The following is a 7,835-nucleotide window of genomic DNA, read 5'->3' as shown; positions in this document are numbered from 1 at the left end:
GACAGTTAATCTAAAATTTTAGCTAATGATGTTTATAAACAACTCACACATGTCTAATAATTATTTTAAAGGCACAATAACATCCACCTGAATTTCTTTTACACACATTTAGTAACTTCGATATGGGTTTTTTTACTGCTTTGTTATTCCACTCTTACCTGCAATTATAACTGTTTCAATCACATTGTATTGATATTTTAAAATACAGGTAGCCTAGTATGTATAATCATTTGCTAATCACATTAATTACTATGAATGGTAAGAAGTTTGGCAAACATTAAACTTTTATAAAATCATATTTATACATCAAGATACATCTGCATGTATTAAGCAGAATGCCTAACATAAAGGTAGAGCTCGTCAAGACACCAACTGTTGGCCTGAGCCACATATTCTCTGGTTGTTGTGATGAAGGCCTGGGGGAAAACAAGTCTCTCAATCATACGCTTGAATTTTATAATCAGAAAACAATATTCAAACTTCCATATAAATTAATCTCAAAGCAAATGTATAAAACGAACATGAAATTTCACCAGTAGAAGTAGTATTTATATTTCTCTGATTTATGAAGATTAACTGTGTTGTTTGGCTCTTTTGCATTGCCTTCTAGTATGTCCCATATTATTATGTACATTATATTGAAATACTCAGTAACAAGGTAGATAGTAGCGAAGTGCTATTTTTGCTATTTAACATCTACAAAAATATTGACGGAAATGGATTGTTGTGTTTTGTTCATTTACAATAACGAGCCTCCAATACGATGCAAAATAGATTTTTGGAAGAGTCACTAATAAGGTGTTTTCTTTTCTCCGTTCTCATTTGAATTAAGTATTGAATATATTTTTCATTATGCGGACCGCTTTACAGATTTTTCATATGGTTTAAAACATTTACTAATAAATATGTCGAAATATTTTGGAAATGTACATTGAATAGACATTTGAAACAAAATTGATACATGATTTTTTTTTGGGGGGGGGGAGGGGGGAGGGTTATTGCAATACAGAAAATTACACATGATATTAACATTTTAAATATTTTTTTCTGTTTACGGTAAACCAAAATATCAAGCCCAATGCACATAGACAGTAAGTTAACAAAGTATATACTTAATAATAAAGGAATTTTCGATGCATGGCTGTTTCTTTTTTTCAAACAAGATAAAAAAAGTGCTATTTATTGTAAATTTTATTCACCAATACCAATATTTACATCATTTTGTATGGGTACACGATTCACTTTTAATTTTTGTTATTACAGTTTGCCATTTATACGTTTCATTAAAGCACACAGACTACCTTTTATTGCAAATAAGAAATCTTAAATCCATTTTTATGCAAGCAATTTAAATCGATGCAATAGAACTTATGTAGGCATATCAATAGAAGAACGATTTTAAGTTAAATGGTTTAATAAAGTAATCTTTAAAGTTTCACGACTTCCGTCGGTCACAGGTTTTCAAAGACCTAGTGGTCTTCATAGCTGTCAGAGTAAGGACCATCTCAATTAGAACCACTTCAACAAATAAATATTCCATTGCTGATCGAATAATATCATTTGACACACTCGTTTACTTCTACAATTTTTTTCCAAAAATTCGTTCATGTTATTAATTTAACCGGCCACCTGACGATAAACTCAGTAAAATCTAGTTTGAGGCCAAAAGTATACTCTTAGTCTTCATTAGAAGAACTCTATGTCTATGTCAAGGAATCCATTTTATATTCAAGGAGACAAAGATGATCTTCAAAACTTGTAAAACAAAAAATATGAATCCGATCTATTATTGGAGACCTACATGTGAATGATTGCAAAACATTTAGGTTCATATTTAAAACATCTTCCCAATCAAAGGTTTTCGATTCTCAGTGCTTCTCACAAACTTTCGACCGAGCAAAAACAAAGCATACGCATGTTTGCAACCCTGCCATTTATTGAGAGTACTTATATTTATACTTTTGTGACCTCATCTTCTGAATGTTAATTACAATTTATATTGGTGCCTATCGTAGTTAAAGGGCTGCTCCATGATCTCTTTTTGAACAATTCTAGAACTGTATGAACCTCTATCTTATTTTATTTATTCTCTATTTTACATGAAAGATGAGGTTTGATACTGATTTTAGAATTTAACATTAACTACGTGAACCTCTTGACTTACACATATTCTATTATGCCTTTTAAATATGATTTAAACATCAATCAAAACTTTGATTTACAAAAATGTGTTTGCTTTAAAATGCTATTGTGCATAAACTTTTTGCATAAACTCCATAGACAACGTGTACGAACGGAGGAAATTCGAGTTGAAATCTGCACATTGTTCAAAGAAATTTTTATGAGGCCAAGTGAAAAAGTTCTACTATCCCAATGATCCTTTGCGTTACATAGCAACATGGTGGAACAGGAAGCGTGTCTAAGGAAAATTCTTACCTCTAAATCGCATACATCATTTTCATTTAACTATAAAAATCATTAAAGGGGTATGGTCACGATTTTGGTCAAAAATTATTTTTCTGATTTTAATATTTACAATGCTTCAGAAAGGCATTTTTAATAGGCAACCGAAATTTGAGTGTCATTTGTTAAATTATAAGCGAATTACAGAGCTTGAAATTCTTCGCTTTATAAACAAAGCGCTTGTTTACATTTTGAACGTTGGGGTAAAAATTAAAAATTAAAGCTAAACCAAATGTGTTAAACGTTAAGAACTGTTTATGTACGCTTAAAATAAATAAAAAGATAGACAAATAAGCTGGAAAAAGATTTTTGACTGGTATATTGAACCTATGTAAACAAAAACAGTGCACGAGCCTTGTTTACATGACAACGAATTGTGAGCCCTGTATCTAGCTTATAACTGTACCACTGACTCTCAAATTTCATTTGACCACTAGAAATGCATTCCTAAAGCATTGTAAATAATAAAAACAGAAAATTAGAGTTTGACCAAAATCGTGACCATGTCCCTTTAAAGTAAACAACACATATGCTTACGTTAAAAAACCTGTACCTATCTGAACTTTTGCTGACATATGACGTCATTTCCTTCCCCGAATTCGTCCGACAATTTACGAAAACTGTCGAGCGCAAAAGAAAGTTAAATATGACGTCACAGTGATCTCGCGCTTTTATTTCCCGCGATACATTTAGAGGTGGATCAAGCATCTGATGTAACGTGTAGGAAGTACTCAGTATCAGTGTTAACGGTGACTCTTTGGCTGATTAGTTTTGTTTTAATAATTTGTTTTGCTTAGTAAATACACATGCAAGTTCCATGCTAAATTAACTGTCATATTGATCCAATCATATATGCATACAGTTTAGGTAGGTGACAAAAATTATTAAAAAAGAAAAGTCCAATCATTATTCGATCTACGTGCAGCCACGTCATTTTGTAATGAATAAATAAAAGGAAAACAATTGAACTGTTAAAATATCTACATGTATTTGTTATAGTTGCATATGTGGTCAAACCTTTCAAAAATATTGGATATAATACACTAAAAAAGAGTGAGGGCACATGTCTACAACGCTTATAGAAAAAAAATCGATGTCACAGAGGAAAATAATTAAAACACAGGTAACAGCCAAGAACAGAATGAGAAATAACACAATTTATTGTCTACTGATTTTAATGATCATTATTAAAAGGTAAAGTAATGATAAAAAATGATTGTATTTACATAAAAAGAAACAAAAGGCTTTGTGTTTATCAAAATATTTTAATAAGTCTGTTTAACATTTTATTAATGCTCAGTGGTAGTTTGTTAGGAAGGGACCATTGGAATAAAAGTTTTGTAACTTCGGGTTCCTTGGGGTGGTAAAGTTTTCGAGACAAAGCCAAAGTTTTTTGGTTAGGTAGGGCAAGTCCACGGGTTGCATTTAACAATGATGACAGATGTGTGGTTTCTTCTGCGCTCGCCCCAATGGTTACACCGTAAAACATATTATAAGGGTAGGGCTTCTAATGTTCTAATGTCAGTGTCAGTCATCATGTACTTCAATGAACTAGATTCAGATTTAGGTGACGTACCATTAAAACTCTCTTGCCTGTGAAGATTTTCTGATTACAAATCTTTTTGCAATATTTGCCCAAGAAATTAAAACAAATATATGTCAATAAACTAATAATGAATTCATTACTCTTGTTCTATGTCAACATTTCTTTCTCGACACATGTATACCTAAAACTCATTTTAAATTCATTATTTTTAACCCCATAATTTTTAATGTTGATGTTGCAGATAACAAGAAAAGTAATCAATCACAATCAAATATCTCAATACAGTGCGAAATGATAGCAAAAATAAAACAACAGGACAGTTTGTATGGTGATAAGACGATAAAACGTATGTCTGTCTACATTATAACACAGTAAGGATAGGCCCCATTATGATTCTGTTTTTATGTACTCATCAAAGTAAGAGACAATTCAAAAAGTCAACTAATCGCTTTTCAGTACATTATTAATGCTAATAGCTGGTATTATTTTACAGTTTAATGTCCAAGCTGTTACAAAACGTAAGGTGATTTTTTTCTATATTTTTTCTATAAATGAAATACTGTCTACATACATATAAGACGGGACTTCGAATTTAGAATTGTACAAATCATTTGCGATTGCAACTGAGAATTGCTGTAAAAGTAAGTACTGAACTTTTTTTATATTAGTTTTTCTAATGTTTTAAAAACTTTTAATAGTATATACAATCATGAATTACTTTCAATCTAATATCCATAACACCTGATCACAAATTCTTTAAAAGGATCCACCATACTTTATACTCAAACATGAACAATCACTCATATACTTGACTTATACATTAAGATAAGTTCATATCTACCTTTACATGTAATTGTACTTTGGGAAATCCCTAGCTTATTTTAAAGCTTACACTTTTTTAGATATTTACCTAATAGATTGGTTTTCTTCAAGACAATTTTAAGTACAAATAAAAATAAATATATACCAGTGAAAGTTAATTTAGGTGAAATTTTTTTTTCCTATACATGTACGTTAAGAACACAGTTTCTAGGTTTGTCAATTTTAAATTTGTTTGAAACCATGTATTTTCTGTTCAGCATTTAGTAAGTAAGCAAATTAAAGGTCTGAGCTTTGTTAACATAAGTAAAAAATTGCGAGTTAGATACAACTTTCTTTTAACTCGTGGATTGACATTCAAATGTATCAGTATAAGTAACTAATATATATAATTATCAAAATTTTGAATCCAATTATTTCGTGGTGTTGCTTTCTAAAAGGATAAATATTGATGTTTCATTCAAAAATATCTCTGCTTATTAGTAGGTGAAATACACATATACAATTTTTCCATTTTCTTGAGGCCACATATATTTTGTTCCGTTAATCGCAGCACAGAGTCCCATTCTTTTGAAATATTTTGATTTCATATTTATACCATCTCTTATTTTGATTAACTTCTGAATATCTTTGATAAGTTTCAGGATGCTTTTGACATTTGCCCTACTGATGATCACAATACAATGTGGAGTGTGTGACAAAGTGTTACCAAAACCAGGTCTGAAAGTATTCAGAGAGGATTATAAAAGCGTGGAGGAGACCTATCTGGCTGTCTGATTCATCAGAAACAACTGTAAAAATGATTCGAAGACGTCTAAGACAAGTGAAAGTAGTCTTAATGATTATAAGTATATGTTGGTTTCTTGTTAAATGATCGGAATATTAATAATGACTTTTAAGATTTTCACTTTTTGTAAGTTAATTATTCTGCCTGTTTTTGGAATTGCATAAAAAGTTGTAACTTTTGTACATATGTAACTAAAATTCCCCATTGTATTAAAAGCTTTAGAAATGACTTAAAATTATATTCTACAAGTACAAGTACTGTTCAAAAGTTAAATATAATGATACATGAACGTGTGTCTGACCTATTTTCCTTAATGATTTTAGATAAGCAAGTGGTTGCTTTTGATGTTCGATTAAAAAATCATAAAAGAAATCTTGCTACAAAAGCCCGCATTGTGTTCGAAACAGTTGATCTGAACGAGGGGCAGGGATAGAACGCCTCTACCGGAATCTTCACGACCCCTAGCGGTGGAGTCTACGTGTTTGACTGGACAACTCTCGCATGGCAAGGTCAATATGCTTACACTTCACTCGTCGTGAACGACAAGATTAAGTCATGGAACCATTGTCACGATGTAAATTCTAAGACATGCCTTCCTTGTAGCAAAATGACGGTAGTGAAGCTAAAGCAAGGAGATAAAGTTTGGATCGGAGTTTTCAGTGGAACGGCTAATATGTATCATCAGTATACTTCATTTTCTGGTTATAAACTGTAAGCAAAATACGTAGTATGGAAACTCCTTTCAAGAACATGAATTTCAAATAAAAAACGATGGTCTTTCTTGTTTACTGTTTATAATGATAGATTATATATGACTTTTGTGGAATACCTCGAAGAAAGTATTCTATAATTTAGGTAAACAAATCTTAGTAATAGTAATTTTCTCTTTTGTTACGTAAAGGGGTAACTCCTCTAGATCTCCAGAAAATCTGCATCAATAAGTACTCTTTGTAGTTTCGTTTCAATCCATCACAAAAAACCAACAGATAGTATTCACAAAGTTTTAAAATGTCACCATTTAAAACAATATATAGATTATTCAATAAGTGTTGATAAACTGCTAATTGTCCTTAACATCGCCAAAACTCTGTCTTTAAAAAGTTTTATATTACAAAGGATTGCCTATTACTAGTAGTATATTCATACGCTGACAAATTGAATTTATATTTTTTTGTCAGTAGCTGTCAAAAAAATCGGAATTTAAGGATTGAATGCTTACTTTTGGATGTCGTCGGTCCTACATATATAACACACCAGGCTGTGCTGACAAATTGAATACCGCGCATTATGATAATTTGACTGCACGGCCTGACGACCTCCACAGATAAGTATCCAATGCTTATACGTGGATTTACATTCATATTGGTATTAATTTGTATGAAATATTTGCATGTGTTCCGTTGCATAAAAGCCGTTACGAACGCTCTTAGTCAGAAAAAATTAAACATAGATGGAACAGCCATATTAAAATTCTATTTAATTTGCTTCAGAGACTAAAAATATAGCCCAGAAACTTTGTTGAGCAAAAATAGATATTATTTAACGATTATTTTTCATTAATACATAATTATCTAATTGGTTATGTAAGTTTGAACATTTAATTTAATCTTACAATGATAAAAATATTCAAAACGTGAGATAACGTTTATTCTTGTGTTCAATTTCATGTACCGTGACACGGCTAAGTGTGTTTACAGGAAATTTAACGTCGCAGATTTCCAATGCAAACTTAAGAGGTAATATACACTGAACGTAAATATTCACCTTTCACACTATTTAATTCTTTACTAAGTTGTCCAGAAAGAAAGTGAGCGCACAAGATTGTAAGTTTGCAGGAATCCTCGACACGAATCAATTGGGTTTTAAATGTCTATAACCTCGAAAGGCTATGTACAGGTTTCAACAAAAATATATTATGTTGAGAGTCGAAGTACATGGCTATTCCGGTTATTAAAAAACTCACAAAGCTTTCAAAAATGGCAATGAGAGGTAAACCGATAACTAGTTGGAAATGTTAATGAAAACATATTTTAATGAAGTTATATTGTGTATATCCTAAAAAACTAGTAATAAGAAAAGAATTTTTTTATAGTGTTCATACAGCAGATCTAGAAATCAATAAAAACAAATTAAAATATACCGGTATATCATAATTCAACATCATGTTATAATAACAAACATTGAAAACAAAAAAGTTTATTTTTTTTAAAAAAGAACACC

General features: G+C 30.9%; 1 pseudogene; it reads left to right on the top strand.

Moving 5' to 3' along the window:
- Positions 1-4,595: 4,595 nt before the first annotated feature.
- LOC128178965 (uncharacterized) lies at positions 4,596-6,330 on the top strand (annotated as a pseudogene).
- The last annotated feature ends 1,505 nt before the right edge of the window (positions 6,331-7,835 follow it).

The sequence above is a fragment of the Crassostrea angulata genome, chromosome 3, assembly GCF_025612915.1.
Source record: "Crassostrea angulata isolate pt1a10 chromosome 3, ASM2561291v2, whole genome shotgun sequence".
Classification (NCBI taxonomy): domain Eukaryota; kingdom Metazoa; phylum Mollusca; class Bivalvia; order Ostreida; family Ostreidae; genus Magallana; species Magallana angulata.
Note: the sequence above shows the minus strand (reverse complement) of the source record. Positions and strands in the feature narration are given on the sequence as shown.